Source organism: Scyliorhinus torazame, chromosome 6 (genome assembly GCF_047496885.1).
Source record: "Scyliorhinus torazame isolate Kashiwa2021f chromosome 6, sScyTor2.1, whole genome shotgun sequence".
NCBI classification, from domain to species: domain Eukaryota; kingdom Metazoa; phylum Chordata; class Chondrichthyes; order Carcharhiniformes; family Scyliorhinidae; genus Scyliorhinus; species Scyliorhinus torazame.
In genome coordinates, this window is record NC_092712.1 from 41,795,710 (window position 1) to 41,814,996 (window position 19,287).

The window sequence follows — 19,287 nt, forward strand, 5'->3', positions numbered from 1 at the left end:
CTATGCAGCTCTGACAGTAAAGCACTCCCTCAATGCTATCTCTGGAGAGTCCAAATGGGTTGTGTGCTCAGGTCACTGGACGTGGTTTGACCCCCCACAATCTTCTAACTCAGACTCAAAGTGATACCGACTGACACCTGAGTTGAGATGATAAACTGAAGAAATTAATTCATCATCGTAAAACCTTGAATCGAAACTCCCATCACTGCCTCAATAAATCTACTTAATCCCAGGCATTGATTTGACAATCCTGTTTCTCACTATTATTATTTTCAATTTCAATAGATTTGATTTGATTTTATTGTCACATGTACCGAAGTAGAGTGAAAAGTATTTTTCTGCAGCCGAGGGAACGTACACAATACGTACATAGTAGACAAAAAGAATAATCAACAGAGTACATTGACAAATGGTACATTGACAAACAGTGATTGGTTACAGTGCGGAACAAGGGGCCAAACAAAGCAAATACATGAGCAAGAGCAGCATAGGGCGTCGTGAATAGGGTTCTTACACGGAACAGATCAGTCCGAGGGGGAGTCGTTGAGGAGTCTTGTAACTGTGGGGAAGATGCTATTCCTATGTCTGGATGTGCGGGTCTTCAGACTTCTGTATCTTCTGCCTGATGGAATGGTCTGGAAGAAGACAATGCCTGGGTGGGAGGGGTCTCTGATAATGCTGTCTGCCTTCCTGAGGCAGCGAGAGGTCTTTACAGAATAAATGTGGGGGTGGCAAGCTTGTGTGATGCATTGGGCTGAGTTCACCACACTCTGCAGTTTCTTGCGATCTTGAATCGAGCAGTTACCATACCAGGCTGTGATGCAGCCGGATAGGATGCTCTCTATCGCATATCTGTAGAAGTTTGAGAGAGTCAATGTAGAAATGCCGAATTTCTTTAGCTTCTGTAGGAAGTAGAGACGTTGTTGGGCCTTCTTGACTGTTGCATCAACGTGAGTGGACCAGGACAGACTGTTGGTGATGGTGACCCCCAGGGACTTGCTATCGACCATCTCCACTCCAGAGCCATTAGAATCCCTGTAGAATCCCTACCATGCACAAAGAGGCCACTCTGTCCATCGAGTCTGCAGCAATGCTCCAAAAGAGCACGCTGCCTGGGCCCACTCCACCGCCCTATCACCATAACTCCACCCATTGATCATGGCCAATCCACCTAACCTGCACATCTTTAGACTGTGGGACAAAACCGGAGGATCGGCGGAAACCCACACAGACATGGGGAGAGCGTGCAAACTCCACGCAGTCACCCAAGGTTGAATTGAACCTGTGAGGCTGCACTGTGCCACTGTGCTGCCCATTTGCCCATTAGGGGCTTTATGCCAAGTATTTTACAGATGACCCATGGAACTGGCCTTCACTTGCTTCTGTCTTGGGATGTTGGCAACTCAGGTATTTAATGCCCACCTTTAGTTTGGTGTGGATGAACGTCTAAAGCAAGAGAAGGCAAACTACAGGCCACAGGTGATATCCAGTCCATGGGACTCCTCATCTAGTCCATGACCTGTTCCAGGCATTCCATTAGGAGTAATTCAAGAGGGAGACATTTCTCGAGATGTGGCCGTCGTGTTAGGAGAGTGGGACATTGAGGGCCGCACAGGGCAAATGTGCATTTCAGATTATTTACAAGATCACTGCAGCTTTGATTTGCTTTGTGGTTTTCCCAATAGATACGCTGGAATCTCAAAGCTTTTTTTCACTTCCGTTTTGAAACATTATTCTTCGGAAAGTCATGTCAACTCTTAATTGTTTCACTGTTTTTCTCATTTGCTTGCCTGAATGTGTTGCTTCTTGCTGAGATCTGGTATCATGCCTGCTGGCAATTCGTGAGTATCAGTCACACAACAGCCCTACGGAATAAGGTAAATGAGCTTGTTCCACACATTGAAATTGGCTGCAAGGGGATCAGGGCTGGGATCTAAATATCCAAGGATATGTGTCCTATCGAAAGGACAGGCAGATGGGCAAAGGGGGCGGATTGAATTGTTAGTAAGGAATTAAATTAAATCGATAACATGGAGCAATATAGGATCGGAAAACATAGAATCTGTGTGGGTAGAGGTGAGGAAACGCAAAGGTAAAAAGACCCTGATGGGATTATGTACAGATCCCCTAGCAGTAGTCAGGATATGGGGCAGAAAATAAATCAGGAGATAGAAAAAGCTTCTAATTAAGGCAATATTACAATAATCATGGGGGACTTCAATATGCAGGTGGACTGGGAAAATCAGGCTGGTAGTGGATCCCAAGAAATGGAATTTGTGGAATGTCTAAGAGATGTTTTTTTGGAGCAGCTTGTGACAGAGCCTACTAGGGAACAGGCAATTCTGGATTTGGTGATGTGTAATGAGGCAGACTCGATTAGGCAACTTAAGATGAAGGAACCCTTAGGGAGCAGTGACCACATATGTTATAATTTACACTGTGTTTGAGAGGGAGAAGCTGGAATCAAATGTAATGGTATTACAATTAAATAAGGGTAACTACAAAGACATGAGGGAGGAGCTAGCCAGAGTTGATTGGAAAAGGAGCCGAGCAGGGAAGACAGTGGAACAGCAATGGCAGGTGTCTTGGGGAGTTATTCGGGAGGCACAACAGAAATTCATCCCAAGGAGGAGGAAATATGCTAAGGAGAGGACAAGGCATCCATGGTAGACAAGGGAAGTCAAGAACATCATAAAAGTAAAAGAAAAAGCATACAAATTGGCGAGGATTAGTGGGAAGCCTTGAAAAGCGAGCAGAAACAAGGAGGGAGAAGATGCAATGTAATCTAGCTGGTAATATAAAACAAGATAGCAAGAGTCTTTTCCAATCTATAAAAGAGGCAAAAATAGGACGGAGGATTCCAGGGCTGGCACCGGGCAGGAATCAGGAGAGTGGGAGACTTATTTATAGATGGGACGTTTGCGAGTTTGGGAACGCTTGAGGAAAAGTATGAGCTGCCCCTGGGAAATACCTTTAGGTTTCTGCAGGTGAGAGCGTTCACGAGACAACTGGTGAGGGAATTTCCGCTGCTCCCGACACAAGGGATCCAGGACAGGGTGCTTTCGGGGGGGTGGGTCGGGGAGGGCAAAGTGTCCGAGATAGACCGGGAGATCAGAGAAGAGGGGGAGGAGCTGGTGGACGAACTGAAGGGAAAATGGGAAGAAGAGCTCGGGGAGGAGATTGAGGAGTGTTTGTGGGCATGCCCTAAGCAGGGTAAATTCCTCTTCCTCGTGTGCCAGGCTTAGCCTGATCCAATTTAAGGTGCTGCATAGAGCACACATAACGGGAGCGAGGTTGAGCAGGTTCTTCGGAGTGGAGGACAAGTGTGGGAGGTGCGGGGGAAGCCCGGCGAACCACACACATGTTTTGGTCATGTCCGGCACTGGAGGGGTATTGGAGGGGAGTGGCGGGAGTGATGTCGAAGGTGGTGAAGGTCCGGGTCAAGCCAGGCTGGGGGTTAGCTATATTCGGGGTAGCGGATGAGCTGGGAGTGCAGGAGGCGAGAGAGGCCGATGTTGTGGCCTTTGCGTCCCTAGTAGCCCGGCGTAGGATTTTACTCAAGTGGAAGGAAGCGAAACCCCCCGGCCTGGAGACCTGGATAAACAATATGGTGGGGTTCATAAAAATGGAGCGGATGAAGTTTGCGCTGAGAGGATCGGAGCAAGGGTTCACCAGGCAGTGGCAACCATTCCTCGACTATCTAGCGGAACGTTAGGGGGAAGATAGCAGCAGCCCAGCAGGGGGGGAGGGGGGGGGGGGCCGGGGAGGGGGGAGAAATTGTTTGTGTTCTAGATGGGGAGAGGGGGTGGGGGAGCATTACTTCATGTTATTTGGTTAGTTTACTATATTATTTAAACAATATATAGCAGGTATCATGCTACCATTTTTGTTGATTTGTAAGGGAAAAAATTATGTTTGAAAACTTTAATAAAATATATATTTTTTTAAAGAGAGGCAAAAATAAGACATTGAACCACTGGAAAATGATACTGGAGAATTGTAATAGGAAAACGGCAGAGGAACTGAATAGTTACTTTGCATCAGTCTTCACGGTGGAAGACACCAGTGGGATGCCAGAGCTCGAGGAGAATCAGAGGGCAGAGGTGAGTGCAGTGACCATCACTAAGGAGTAGGTTCTGAGGAAACGGAAAGGTCTGAAGGTGGATAAATCACCTGGACCGGATAGACTATGCCCCAGGGTTCTAAAGGAGATAGCTGAGTAGATTGTGGAGACATTGGTGGTGATCTTTCAGGAATTACTGGAGGCAGGGAGGGTCCCAGAGAACTGGAAAGTGGCTAATGTAACACCATTGTTTAAAAAGGGAGGTAGGCAGAAGACGGGAAATTATAGGCCGGTTAGCCTGACTTTGGTCATTGGTAAGATTTCAGCGTCTGTTATTAAAGATGAAATTGCAGAGTACTTGGAAGTGCATGGTAAAATAGGACTGAGTCAGCACGACTTCGTCAAGGGGAGGACGTGCCTGACAAATCTGTTAGAATTCTTCGAGGATGTAACAAGGAAGTTAGACAAAGGAGATCCAGTGGATGTGATCTATTTAGATTTCCAGAAGGCCTTTGATAAAGTTCCATATGGGAGGCTGTTGAATAAGTTAAGAGCCCATGGTGTTAAGGGTAAGATCCTGGCATGGATAGAGGATTGGCTGACTGGCAAAATGCAGAGTGTGGGGATAAAGGGGTCATTTTCAGGATGGCAGCCGGTGACTAGTGGTGTGTCTCAGGGGTCTGTGCTGGGACCACAACGTTTTACAATATACATTAATGATCTGGAAGATCTGGCGGCACGGAGCACAGTGGTTAGCACAGTTGCTCCACAGCTCCAGGGTTCCGGGTTTGATTGCTAGCCTGGATCACTGCCTGTACGGAGTCTGCACGCTCTTCCCGAGTCTGCGTGGGTTTCCTCCGGGTGCTCCGGTTTCCTCCCACCATCCAAAAATGTTAGCTGGTTTGGCCATGTTAAATTGCCCTTAGTGTCCAAAAAGGTTGGTTTGGGTGGGGTTTCTGGATTACGGGGAAGGGGTGGAGGTGTGGGCTTGAGTAGGGTGCTCTTTCCAGGGGCCTGTGCAAACTCCTTCTTAAATTCCATGATCTGAAGGCAGGAACTGAAGGCACTGTTACTAAGTTTGCAGATGATATAAAGATACGCAGAGGGGCAGGTAGTATTGAGGAAGCAGGCAGACTGCAGAAGGACTTGGACAGGGTAGGAGAGTGGGCAGTGAAGTGGCAGATGGAATACAATGTGGAAAAGTGTAAACTTTTGCACTTTGGTAGGAAGAATGGAGGTATAGACGAGTTTCTAAATGGGAAAAGGCTGAAGAAATCAGAAGCGCAAAGGGACTTGGGAGTCCTTGTTCAAGGTTCTCTTAAGGTTAACGTGCAGGTTCAGTCGCCAGTTAGGAAGGCAAATGTAATGTTAGCATTCATGTCAAGAGGACCAGAATACAAGAGCAGGAATGTACTTCTGAGGCTGTATAAGGCTCTGGTCAGACCCCATTTGGAGTATTGTGAGCTGTTTGGGGCCCCGTATCTAAGGAAGGATGTTCAAGCCTTGGAAAATGTCCAGAGGAGGTTCACAAGAATGATTCCTGGAATGAAGAGCTTGTCGTATGAGGAGCGGTTGAGGACTCTGGGTCTGCATTCTTTGGAGTTTAAAATGATGAGGGCGGGGGGGGGGGATCATATTGAAACTTACAGGATACTGAGAGGCCTAGATAGAGTGGACGCGGAGAGGATGTTTCCACCAGGAGGAAAAACTAGAACCCAAGGCCACAGCCTTCGACTAAAGGCACGGTCCTTTAAAACAGAGATGAGGAGGAATTTCTTCAGCCGGAGTGTGGTGAATCTATGGAACTCTGCTGCAGAAAGCTGTGGAGGCCAAATCACTGAGTGTCTTTAAGACAGAGATAGATAGGTTCTTGATTAATTAGGGGATCAGGGGTTATTGGGAGAAAGCAGGAGAATGGGGATGAGAAAAATATCAGCCATGATTGAATGGCGGAGCAGACTCGATGGGCCGAATGGCCTTATTCTGCTCCTATGTCTTATGGTCTTAAGATCTTTCCTGTGCAGGCCCATACAGTGAATGTTGGAAGGCTCCTTGGCACTATAACCAGCTCCTGTCTGATGCTCACTTTCAAGCAGGTATGACCAGCATTCCGTTCCTCTCAGTTCCTCGAATGATGCAAGGAAAACTATAGCTGCTGTACTTGTTCAGATAAACTTGTTAGATGAGTGGGCAGAACTGTGGCAGACGGATTTCAACGTTAGCAAGTGTGAGGTTGGGGCGGCACGGTGGCGCAGTGGTTAGCACTGCTGCCTCACAGCGCTGAGGTCCCAGGTTCGATCCCAGCCCCGGGTCACTGTCCGTGTGGAGTTTGCACATTCTTCCCGTGTCTGCGTGGGTTTCACCCCCACAACCCAAAGATGTGCAGGGTAGGTGGATTGGCCACGCTAAGTTGCCCCTTAATTGAAAAAAAAAAAAATTGGGTCCTCTAAATTTATTTTTAAAACGCAAGTGCGTAGTTCTCCTTTTTGGACGAAGAAAGGATAGATCTGTGTACTTTCTAGCTGGTATGAAGCCAAATTCAGCGATGTCCAAAAAACCTGGGGTGCAGTTGCATTGATCTTTAAAATGCTGCAAACAAATGCAGAAATTAATCAAGGCGAATGGGTTCATATCTGGAGGACTAGAGTATAAGCAATTTCTTGCTGGAAAATCCCAATATTTTATGCAGTGGGGAACTAAAGATACCGGCAAGACCAGTTCCCCAGATCTCAAAGTGAAGTTGAGAGTTGCTGATTGGCACTGCCAGGGTGCCAGATTGACAATGCCTGGGTGCCAGGTGCACTGTCCTGTCCCCGGCCACCCGATGGCTCCAATGGCCTCTGAGCCCCCAGGCGTGATCATCACGTCTGGTTTCCGTTTCTGGAGACCAGTACTAATTTACGCCGATGTGAGGCCTGATCGGTGCGGTCAGGAATATCGGCACCTGGTGTAAAACCCATTTTTGGCCTCACCCGCTATGCACCCAGCGCAACGGGATTGGCGCCAGACGCAACAAGGTGGGAAAATCGCGCCCTAAAATTTACAAGATTAATGGCCAATCTGGTCGAAGTCGTCAAGATATTAACAAGTCGTCAAGAAAGACAGGGCAGATAATAATATACTGTTTCCACTGTTTCGAGATTCTAAAACTAGAGGGCATAGTCTAAAGATTAGGGCGAAACCATTCAGGACTGATGTTAGGATGAACTTCTTCACTCAAAGGGTGATAGAGGTTCGGAACTCTCTCCCACAAACAGTAATTGAAGCTGGAACAGTTAATGTTTAATCTGAGATGGATAATTTTTTGTTAAGCAGAGATATTAAAGGATATGGGACAAAGACAGGTGTATGGAGTTGGGCCACCGATTGATCTCATTGTCTGGCAGAGCAGAGGCTCAATGGCCTACACATGTCCCTATGTTCCTAACAGCACACAGCAGGAAATGCTGCATTGGTAGAGCAGTACACGGGGTGTCATTACCCACCATAATGGTTATATATCTTTAATCTATTTTTTTTTAAACTTGCATCTGGGTGTGTGTACATCCTGACAATTTTTTTCCCCAGTATTTTCCTTACAGCTACATTTATAATGGTACCAAGGGTGAGGGAGCTTCAGTTAAATGGGGGAAATGAAAGAGGCTGGGATCCTTCTTCTGAGGCCAGAGATGCTGAAGGGTAGATTTAATAGAAGTGTTCAAAATCATAAAGGGTATTGATTAGGTTTAAAGAAAAAGGGACAGGGGGGTTGGTAATCAGAGAATACCAAGTTACGGTCATCGGAAAAAGAACCAGAGGGTAGCAAATCTGTGCCCCCAACAAAACCCTGACCTACAATTCTCCTGGTGGATTTGGGATTGGAATATAGAAGCAGAAATGCTGCAATACCTGCAGCGGGACCCTGTATATGCATCTGTGAAGGTGTCCACAAGCAATTTCAGTGACCTTTTAACAAGTGCTTCCATCTGACTGGATGGATCCTGGATGCATCCCAGGAGGGGGGTGGGGGGGGGGGGGGGGGGGGGGAGGTGTGGAGGAACAGAACTCCCACGTCAGCTGTGGCTCTGTCGGAGGAACTGTTGCCGACGGGGCAGGATGTTCTGGTCTCACGTCTCACACCAGGACTTGAGCACAAATCCTAAGGCTGATGTTCCCGTGCAGTATGAGGGCATGCTGCACTGTCAAGGATGCCATCTGTCAGATGCGATGTAGATTTAATTAGGTCAGGACATCAGATACTGTTCTATCATTTAGGGACCTAAATAATTGTATTCTGGGACCTCAATATTCTGGCTTCATTTAACCTGCTCCAGCTCTGTTCCACTGTTCCTTAATACCCCGGAATCAGGAAAAAGTAAGAGATACGTTTCTGGTAAATTGCTGACATCATAATGCTGTGAACATTCTGGAGAGCCAAAGTGTGCAAGAATTTGGAATAATGTCATAGTCCCAGGTAACCATAGAGCTTCTCCTCTTTGAGGGGGAGAGCTGACTGGTGAACAGATCTGGGTACTGACCGTGGATTTAACCTACGGATCACCACACCTCAGACAAGAGCCAAGGTTAACCTCAGTCGATATGGGAATTGAATTTACGCTGCCAGCCTTGCTCTACATCGCAAACCAGCTGTCCAGCCAAGTGAGCTACACGGGCCGCCAGTGCAAGAATATAACAGGAAGGCTGACTTAGAACATGTTCTAATATTAAGGTACCAACGTCAAGGGAAAATACAATGCGGAAAGACTAGATGAGTTTTATGCTTCCTTGTATGAATCTAAGTTCTCAAATATACCAAGGAGGCACAGAAAAGCTTTCTTTTGCTCATCTCCACCTATGTACATAGAAATAGAATTTCAAGGAAATTACAACACAAGGAGGCCATTCGATATGATTGGTCTGCGCTATGTGCAAGGAAAACAAAAGGTAGTTTTAAGGGATTTATATTTGTTTTAAGGGTTAATTTAATGTTTCTGTGCCTGGAAGGGTAAAATCTATAGTTAGATTCATGCTAGACAAAGGTGTTTGTATGTGTGGGTGTTGGTTTCAATTCCAAATGTGAATCTATTGTGCTTAGACAGGATTACAGCATGAAGAATAAATAAAACTAGCAGGGGTTGCTTAGCAATTGGAGACCCTTGTAAGGATAAACAACGTTTTTAAGTTTTAGTTTTAACTGAATTTGTGAGCAGTTGGAGACAGGACGCGGACATCTCTCAACACTGCCAAAAGAAAGATTGGACAGGGAGCTGCAAAGAGACAGCTCCCTAAAGTACAAGTTACACTCCAAACAACCAGGGAGCTGGGCCAGAAAGAATGTCTAAGATGACTGGAGTTAAGTGAACAGAGGCCAAGGTATTGTTCAGAAGAATTCAAGGAAGAGTAAACAAACTGTTCTGTCTTCACTTTTTTTTGTTATAATTTGGGGGGGAAGATGGTTGGGGGGGTGGGGCCAGGCAGATCACTGCACTGCAGCATCCCAGTAAGTAGGCAGGTCATCTGCAGGGCGACCTTTACCCCACTTAAAAATTCCTCTCGCACAAAGCTGCAGGAACCCGGGCGTCACCCTTGACCGTAATTGTCTTTACTCAATAGCTTAAGGCATTAAACAAACTGTTCTGACGTAAAGAATCAATAGCAGTAACCAAATTTAAATTAGGACAGCGGTCTTCAAAGATAAATCAAATGTCTGATGCCATTTTAATACAATCTGGGAATCGAGAGTTAAAGCAATTTGAATGATTTGCACAGCAGTCAAGACAAAGAAATCATAAAGGGGTTGGTGTAAAATCCTGGACTGGATTCACTGTTAAAAGTAGAGTGAAAGCTTTGTTTATAAGTGTCATTTGGAAAACATGGTCTGGATTTCGGAATGCAAACCGCTAAGGGAAAGCATAATGATAGAAATATAGAAAATACAAGCGGGGAGGAGGCCAATTGGCCCTTCAAATTTGCTTCACCATTCATTATGATCATGGTTGATCATCCAATTCAATAACCTGATCCCACCTTCCCTCTGAATTCTTTTGGTGCTACATCTAACTGCTTCATGAAAACATACAATGATTTGGCCTCAACTGCTTTCTGTGGTAACAAATTCCAGAAGCCGACTCCTCTCTGGGTGAATAAACATCTTCTCATCCTTTCTGCATCTACCCTGTCCAGTCCTGTTAGAATTCTATAGGTTTCTGTGAGATTCCCGCCTCATTCATCCGAACTCAAGCGAATACAAGCCTAACCGATTCAATCTCTCCTCATACGTCAGTCCCGCCATCCCAGGAATCCGTCAGGTAAACCTTCGCTGCACTCCCTCTAGAGCAAGAATATCCTTCCTCAGATAAGGAGACCAAAACTACACACAACATTCCAGGTGAGGCCTCACCAAGCCCCTGTCTAATTGCAGCAAGACACCCCTGCTCTGGTACTCGAATCCTCTCGCAATGAAGGCCAACATACCATTTGCCTTCTTGACTGCCTGCTGCACCTGCATGCTTATCTTCAGTGATTGGTGCACAAGAACACCGGGGTCTTGTTGCTCATTCCCCTCTCCTAATTTATGACCATTCAGATAATAATCTGCCTTTCCGTTTTTGCTACCAGAATGGATAACCTCATATTTCTCCAAACTATACTGCATCTGCCATTCATTTGCCCAGACACTCAAATTACACTGAAGGATCTCTGCATCCTCCTCACAGCTCACCCTCCCACCCAGCTTTGTGTCATCTGCAAATTTGGAGATATTACATTTCGTTCCCTCATCTAAATCATTAATATATATTGTGAATAGCTGGGGTCCTAGCACCGATCCCAGCAGTACAACAGCTGTCACTGCTTATCATTTGGGAAAAGACCCATTTATTCCTACTCTTTGTTTCCCGTCTGCCAACCAGTTTTCTATCCATCTCAATACACTACTCCAAATCCTGTGCACTTTAATTTTACACAGTAAACTCTTGAGCGGAATTTTGCTAAACCCTTATGTGGGGACATTGTCAAAAGCCTTCTGGAAGTCCAAATAAATCACATCCACTGGCTGCCATTCATCAACTCTATTAATTACATCCTGAAAGAATTATAAAAGAAGATTTTAAAGCATGTTTTGGGAGTGAAGTTTGGAAACTCTCATGTGACAATCTTCTGGGGCAATTCTGAGAAGACATCCACAAACATTCACTTAGGTTTCAGACTAGAGAGAGTGTATTTGCCTACAGTCATCTTGTGCGCTTAAAAGGGACTTTGTGTTGATGAGACCATTGTAGATTAAAATTCATTTTGTAATCCGTGCTAATCCTAAAACCTGTGTGTAATTGTTAAACTAAGGGGATAGTATAGACATGTTGTGTCATAAACCAATTTTTTCATGTTTAATAAATGTTTTCTCTTCTATTATTAAAGCAAATTAGCGGTCCTGTGACTCTGTCCCTCCACGTTCTATTTTTAAAAATAAAAAGGTTTTTTGAGCCAGGGTTCCATTCTGCGATCTTCCCGTTCAGTTATAACATCAACTGGGATTGTAACACATGTCACATGTGAACGACCAGCCATCCGATTTCACCTCATTCCATCATCATATACTTCCATCCATTCTTCCGTCATGTACTTATCCAGTTTTCTTTTAAGTGTATCTGTGCTATTTCCTTCAACTATTCCCTGTGGTAGTGAGTTTCACATTCTTATTACTGTACTGTCTGGGTAAAGAGTTGACACACCTTGATGTTAACACAGTGCCACACAAAGACTACAAGGAATTTCAAGAATCTCTTCATGAGATCACAGTCGGCGATGTGATATTGAAACTGACATTTTGCGTCTTTTAAATTGAGAAGCCTAAGTGAAGCCACACAAATATATAATATCCTGATATTGATGGAATAAGTAGTTTACATCAGCAATATTCCAGAGCAGGGTTGCACACACAGACCATCAAACTCCTGGGGTTGTGGCCAAAGTAATGCAAATGTCAGAAAGTGGCTCGTTTCCTAGGAACCACTCTCCGTACTGATTTATTTGCTTTATACCATGGCATTTACTGGAGTTGATGAGCAGTTTCAGCAGTATCTCCTGAGAAAGCTAAAATGCAGCTCAATATTAAATTTCATTCCCCGTTCTATTAAACCTGCAGCGGGCGGTTAATGGGAACACTGTAAATGTTGTTGCTATTTATTTCTGTTGCATCCTCCTGTCCTTTCACCCTGATGGGGAATTTCTGTTTCTTTTCAGTAGACTTTCTCCTCTTTCCTCTTTCCCCTGAAGATCCTGACTACCGGCTTCCACCAGAATTGGCTTCCCAACCAGATTTACCAGTGAACGTTCTTCATAAGTGAAACTAGAATGTGGGCATTTGTGGAAACACTGCCACAGCGGGGCTCGATCTTGTCCTAACTCAGCACGCACTCTCAACTGTATCACAGAACGTACAGACTGGCCACTCGGCCCCTCGCGCCTGTTTGGCCATTCATTAGGATCGTGGCTGATCTGATTGTGACCTCAACCCCGATAACCTTTCATCTCCCCCCCTTGCTCATCAGGAATCTATACACCATTGCCTTAAAAATATTCAAAGACTGGTCCACCGCCGATTCAGGAAGAGAGTTTCAAAGACTCAGGTGGATATAAAATATCGAATGACGCTACTTTGAAGAAGAGTAGCGGCGTTCTCCTTGGTGTCCGACTGTCAATTATCCCTCATCTAACAAGCAGATTACCTGGTGATCGTCACATTGATGTTAGTGAGATTGTGCTGTGCACGGACCGGTGGCCACAGCTCCTACATTACTACAGTGACCACATTTCATGAGTATTCACATCATGAGAAATGCTTAACATAGAATTTACAGTGCAGAAGGAGGCCATTCAGCCCATCGAGTCTGCACCGGCTCTTGGAAAGAGCACCCTACCCAAGGTCCACACCTCCACCCCATCCCCATAACCCAGTAACCCCACCCAACACTAAGGGCAATTTTGGACACTAAGGGCAATTTATCATGGCCAATCCACCTAACCTGCACATCTTTGGACTGTGGGAGGAAACCGGAGCACCCGGAGGAAACCCACGCACACACGGGGAGGATGTGCAGACTCCGCACAGACAGTGACCCAAGCCGGAATCGAACCTGGGACCCTGGAGCTGTGAAGCAATTGTGCTATCCACAATGCTGCCGTGCTGCCCTTAAGGACATCCTGAGGTCATGAAAGGTGCCATGCAATTGTGAGATGTTTTAAAATGCGGAGAAGATTTCTTTTCCCTTTTTGTGTTTGTTCTGCCGAGTCCGCGTGTCATCTTGCAGCCTGGGGCGCAGGCATGACAGCTGGTACAGCTAATATGCTGGTTCGGAGTAAGCTCTGAAGTTGCAGAGGAGTCAGACAGTTTTCGTTGTCCTGTCAGCAAATGGGAGATCTCACCAGGCAACCTCCTTAAGCCTTAAAACCCTCCACGATCTCTCCGATTCCCCAATTCTGGTCTCTTGTGTGCCCCTCAATTTCTTTTAGTCATATCTTCAGTGCTCGGCCTTACTCTGCTATTCCCTCCCTTTGAATCAGACGGTAATGGGTTCAGAGGCAAACACGATGGACCTAATGGTCTCTTTGTACCATAACAATTGTGCGATTCTGTGAAACCTCTTCATCTCTTGGCTTCTTTCGTAAAATAATCCTTAAAACCCACCTCCGCTGACACCCCCTTAGATGCTTTGGTGTCAAATGTTGCCTAATGGTGCACATTTTGGCGCATTTTCAGTGTGTTAAAGATGCTGTATAAATTCGGGATTTTACCTCAGTAGCTCTTGGTAAAAAGTGCATGTGCACGGACATCGGGTGAGGAAACAGCCACAGTGGGTCATGATTCCTTCTCCAGTTGAATAGTTTGATGGCATCATTTGTCTCACTAAATGTGGCATCGGGAGGGTGACGGCTGTGGACCCTTTGACCAGTGAGAGGAGGGGAAGAAGGAGAAGAGGGGCAAAAATAAACTTGACCACGCAGATGTTTATCAGCTTTACCAGGAGACTCTACAGAGCTACATTAGTCACTACATTAGTGGATATTAGTCACATCAGTTGTGATCCGGTTGACTGGTTGAACAGCTTCGAGGAACACAATGGCCTACTTCTGTTTTCATTTCTTATATTCTGATGTTTTTTTAAATTAATGTTTCCTTGTCAGCCTGGAGATGCAGCAATGGCCTTGGACATCCTTTGCTCCCTATTTTACATTTCCCCTTCTCCCAATTGCCACTGCCTACTTCCCTTCCCACTGCCATTCCTCCATCCTTCTTCTTGCTACTAGCCCATCTGTCAGGGATCATCCCGTAGTGTCCCCAGTGTTGGGACACCCTGCTGTTCAAACATTCACTCCTCAGCCCCTTACATCTGTCAGGCTGGCAGTAATCCCTGCTGGATTTGGTCTGAATAATTGTCACAAATTCAAAACACTCCAAGAACATGCAAACTCTTCACCCACCCCGGCCCTTACCCTTCGTCACGTGATTGCTCCTACCCTCAGTTAAAAGCATGGCCTTGATGAAGTGCAATGCAAAGCTCTCAAGAGTCAAAAAACTTACTCACACTTAGTGGAGATCAAATTAAATAATAACACACACACACTAAATGGCAGTAACAGATTATACACCCCACCCAATTCCATCAACAGGCTGGAAATTTGAGTGAAGTACATAAAACCATAAAACATGGGAGATGTAGGCCATTCGGCCCATTGAGTCTGCTCCACCATTCAATGAAATCATGACTGACCTGCTGTGATAATCCTCAACTCCACATTCCCGCCTTCTGCCCATAACTCTTGATTCCCTTACTGGTTAAAAATCTGTCTATTCAGCCTTGGCATACTTAACGACCCAGCCTCTACAGCTCTCTGCAGTAAAAAGTTCCACAGATTCACTATCCTCTGAGAGAAGAAATTCCTCATCTCGGCCTTAAAATGGCAACCGCTTACTCCAAGATTATGCCTCTGCTCCCAGCCTCTCCCACAAGGGAGAACAACCTCTCAGCATTTACTCTCTCAATATATTTTTATTCTCCTCCTTTTTCACATTTTCTCCCACATTTACACCCATCAACAATAAACAATAATCAGCAAGATATGTCAATCCCCATAATAACAACGATCCCATCTACCCACCAACCCCCAAACATCATCCCGCATGTTTACATAAACAAATGACAAAAAGGAATCAGGGATTACCCGTAGTCACCCTTAATCTACACAGCCCCCCTCCCCCCCACCCCCCCACCAACTAATGTTTAATCCCCCTGTTAATTCTATATGTCTCAATAAGTTTACCCTCATTCTTCTAAACAAAGAACAAAGAACAAAGAAATGTACAGCACAGGAACAGGCCCTTCGGCCCTCCAAGCCCGTGCCGATCATGCTGCCCGTCTAAACTAAAATCTTCTACACTTCCGGGGTCCGTATCCCTCTATTCCCATCCTATTCATGTATTTGTCAAGATGCCCCTTAAATGTCACTATCGCCCCTGCTTCCACTACCTCCTCCGGTAGCGAGTTCCAGGCACCCACTACCCTCTGCGTAAAAAACATGCCTCGTACATCTCCTCTAAACCTTGCCCCTCTCACTTTAAACCTATGCCCCCTAGTAATTGACCTAGTAAACTCCACTGAGTACAGGCCATACCTACTCAACCTCTCCTCATCAGAAAATCCCTTCAGACCCGGGACCAACCCACTGAACCTTCTCTGGACTGCCTCCAAAGCCAATATATCTTTCCTGAGGTAAAGAGGACCAAAACTGTTACAGTATTCCAGGTGTGGTCTAGACCTGGGGAGGCAGTGGCATTGTTGCTGGATTAGTAGTCCAGAGACCCAGGGTAATCCGTCATGGCAGATGGTGGAATTTAAATTCAATAAAAATCTGGAAATAAAAGTATAAATCATGGCTATTGTCGATTGTCATACAAGCCCATCTGGTTCAATAACGTTCTTTAAGGAAGGAAATCTGCCATCCTTACCGGGTCTGGCCTACATGTGACTCCAGACCCACAACATGAGGATTTTCACAGTAACTTCATTGCAGTATTAATGTAAGCTCCTTGTGACAATAATAAAGACTATTATTATTATTATGTGGCTGACTCTTAAATGCCCTCAGGGATGGGCAATAAATGCTGGCCCAGCCAGCGAGGCCCACATTATTTGCTATAAACAAATAAAGGGGAAAAAACTAGTGCCTTGTCTGGTTTTAGCAAGACTTTCCTATTTTTATACTCCATTCCCTTTGAAATAAAGACTAACATTCCATTTGCCTTTCCAGCTCCCTGCTGTACTCACATCCTAACCTTTGTGATTTATGCACGAGGACCGCCAAATCCATGCTGATGTTCCCCACAGACTTTCTCCGTTTAAATAAGATTCATAACAGAAAGTCGATCTGTTACCTCCCTGCCTTATTGGCTCATGTTTTATGTACTTCACTCAATTTTAAAATTCTCTTCCTTATTTTCAATTGCATCATGACCTTGCCCGTCCCTATTTTTCTCATATCTCCAGCTCCATATCGCTCCCAATATCTCTGCAATCCCCCAACTTTGGCCTCTTGCACTTAATAATAATCGCTTATTGTCACGAGTGGGCTTCAATGAAGTTGCTGTGAAACGCCCCTAGTCGCCACATTCCGGCGCCTGTTCAGGGAGGCTGGTACAGGAATTGAACCCACGCTGCTGGCCTTGTTCTATTTTACAAACCAGCGATATAGCTCACTGTGCTAAACGAGCCCCATGATGTTAATCGTTTCACCATTGTCCTTCAACTGCCTGGACCCTGACCTCCTTCCCTCACCTTCCCCACCTCCTTGCCTCTTTCCTTCAAGATGCTCCTTAAAGACTACCTCTTTGAGCAAGCTTCTAGTCACTTGTCCTAATATTTCCTTATTTGACTTGGTATTAAATTTTGTTTCATAACCCTCCTGTGAAGTTTCTTGCTATTTAAAAAAATGCCATAATTATCTTTGCTCAACTCCTTTGCTTGTCATGTCGTCTCTGTCAGCTGTGACGCAGCAATCGGAAAGAAAGAACATGCTGTGCATTGTAGCTCAAAAAGCTCGAGTTCAGCACATTCAGGAAGTAGAATAACTGAGAATGACAGGACGGAAGATCCGGTAATGTCCCTCAGACAAAGAGGCAATGCCTTCGGGAGAAAAGGAGTTTTTGTGTTGCACCTGCATTGATTCTTAAAACCTTTTCTGTCAATTCCAGGACAATTTTGCCCACAGGCTCAGTCTAGCTAAATCCATTACACCTACGACTCCTACAGGCAGGAAAGAGGGTTTCATCAATCTGGGTTGGACCTGAAATCGCTGTTGCCAGAGGCAAAAGGCCAGGTTGCACCTCCCAGTCATCCTACAACATACTTGTTTTCCAAAAAAAAATGCTCGTCATCAGCCAGATAATCTCACCTTTAGCCTCCAACCTATCCTCCCCTCTCTCTCTCCCTCCCTCCATTGCTGCCTTTCCTATTGCCTTTTACTTAACTGGTGCAGTTGCAGCCAATTCTAAGCACTTTTCTTGCTTGCTTCTTCAGGTTATAAATTTATCACCTTCTCTGTCATTCCTCCTCCCTGACCCTTTAGTAAGAATCAAGATTCCTAGCTCCTTTTCCGACTGTGCTCATTCCTGCCCAGGATGAGACCCCTTTCCCGCCCACTCCGTTCTCCCTCCGAGAAACAGCAAATTCTTAAAACTTAGGATGTCACTAATTCATTCGCACACTTCCTGATTTGCCGCCTTCTCACCGACGAGTTTCAGCCTGGCTGGTATCCTGTAGTTTGATCTTTCTTTACACCGAGGTATCTTTTGGAGCAGCGATCGCCATGACTGGCTGGAGACCACCCAAACTGACTTTGTTTATGCTCTTAGAATCCAATATGAAGAATGAGCATTTTCCCAGCTGGGCTGGCGTCAGACTCAGACAAGTAAAATAACTACGCACAAACTATTTGCACCACCCAGTTCTTCCATCGACTGTACTTGTTAAAGATTGGGCCACGGTAGTGTGGCAATTATCAATGGTGTTGCTGAAATGTGAAATCTATTCTGTTTCCTGATTCCCTAGTGATATAAGTTTACACAGCAATGAAGTAAGGAACAAAAAATATTTGGTATTACCTTCAGAAAAAATAAGCTCCTCTCTCCATTTTCTCAAACGCTTTTACACTGCGTGGGATATACTCTCTATTACGTCATGTCAGAAGATTTAAGTTGTAGCTATTAATTGTTTCTAGTTGCTCCTTACAATGATCTCCCTGCCCAAGGGCAGATGGGAGGTATGACACATGACAGGAAACAATGTAAATTTTAATCCAAAACTAAACTGCGGTGTCATCTGGTATTTCTACTGGGTTAACGCACTGCTGCTCTCGTTGGTTATGTGTGTACTTTGCATTGGCAAATGGCAAGATTGTTCCCTGCGGATGACTAAAAGCCCCTTTGTCTTGTTTCTATAAGACCATAAGACATAGGAGAATCTCCTTTAGTCGTAGATTGTGTCCTCTGTTTCTAGTTTTTCCGACAAGTGGAAACATCATAGAACATAGAACATAGAACATAGAACAATACAGCGCAGTACAGGCCCTTCGGCCCACGATGTTGCACCGAAACAAAAGCCATCTAACCTACACTATGCCATTATCATCCATATGTTTATCCAATAAACTTTTAAATGCCCTCAATGTTGGCGAGTTCACTACTGTAGCAGGTAGGGCATTCCACGGCCTCACTACTCTTTGCGTAAAGAACCTACCTCTGACCTCTGTCCTATATCTATTACCCCTCAGTTTAAAGTTATGTCCCCTCGTGCCAGCCATATCCATCCGCGGGAGAAGGCTCTCACTGTCCACCCTATCCAACCCCCTGATCATTTTGTATGCCTCTATTAAGTCTCCTCTTAACCTTCTTCTCTCCAACGAAAACAACCTCAAGTCCATCAGCCTTTCCTCATAAGATTTTCCCTCCATACCAGGCAACATCCTGGTAAATCTCCTCTGCACCCGCTCCAAAGCCTCCACGTCCTTCCTATAATGCGGTGACCAGAACTGTACGCAATACTCCAAATGCGGCCGGACCAGAGTTCTGTACAGCTGCAACATGACCTCCCGACTCCGGAACTCAATCCCTCTACCAATAAAGGCCAACACTCCATAGGCCTTCTTCACAACCCTATCAACCTGGGTGGCAACTTTCAGGGATCTATGTACAT

General features: G+C 45.3%; 1 long non-coding RNA gene and 1 other non-coding gene across 2 annotated transcripts in view; both read right to left on the reverse strand.

Annotated features, from left to right (window-relative positions):
- The window catches only part of LOC140424760 (uncharacterized), a 375,001-nt gene extending 356,657 nt beyond the window's left edge, over positions 1-18,344 (reverse strand). Inside the window, exon 1 of the long non-coding RNA XR_011947682.1 lies at positions 18,198-18,344. This is a non-coding gene — a long non-coding RNA (uncharacterized lncRNA). The remainder of the gene's footprint in view (positions 1-18,197) is intronic.
- On the reverse strand, positions 9,514-9,665 carry LOC140425908 (U12 minor spliceosomal RNA). The gene has a single exon (XR_011948063.1). It is a non-coding gene; the product is annotated as a U12 minor spliceosomal RNA (small nuclear RNA).
- Positions 18,345-19,287: the final 943 nt, after the last annotated feature.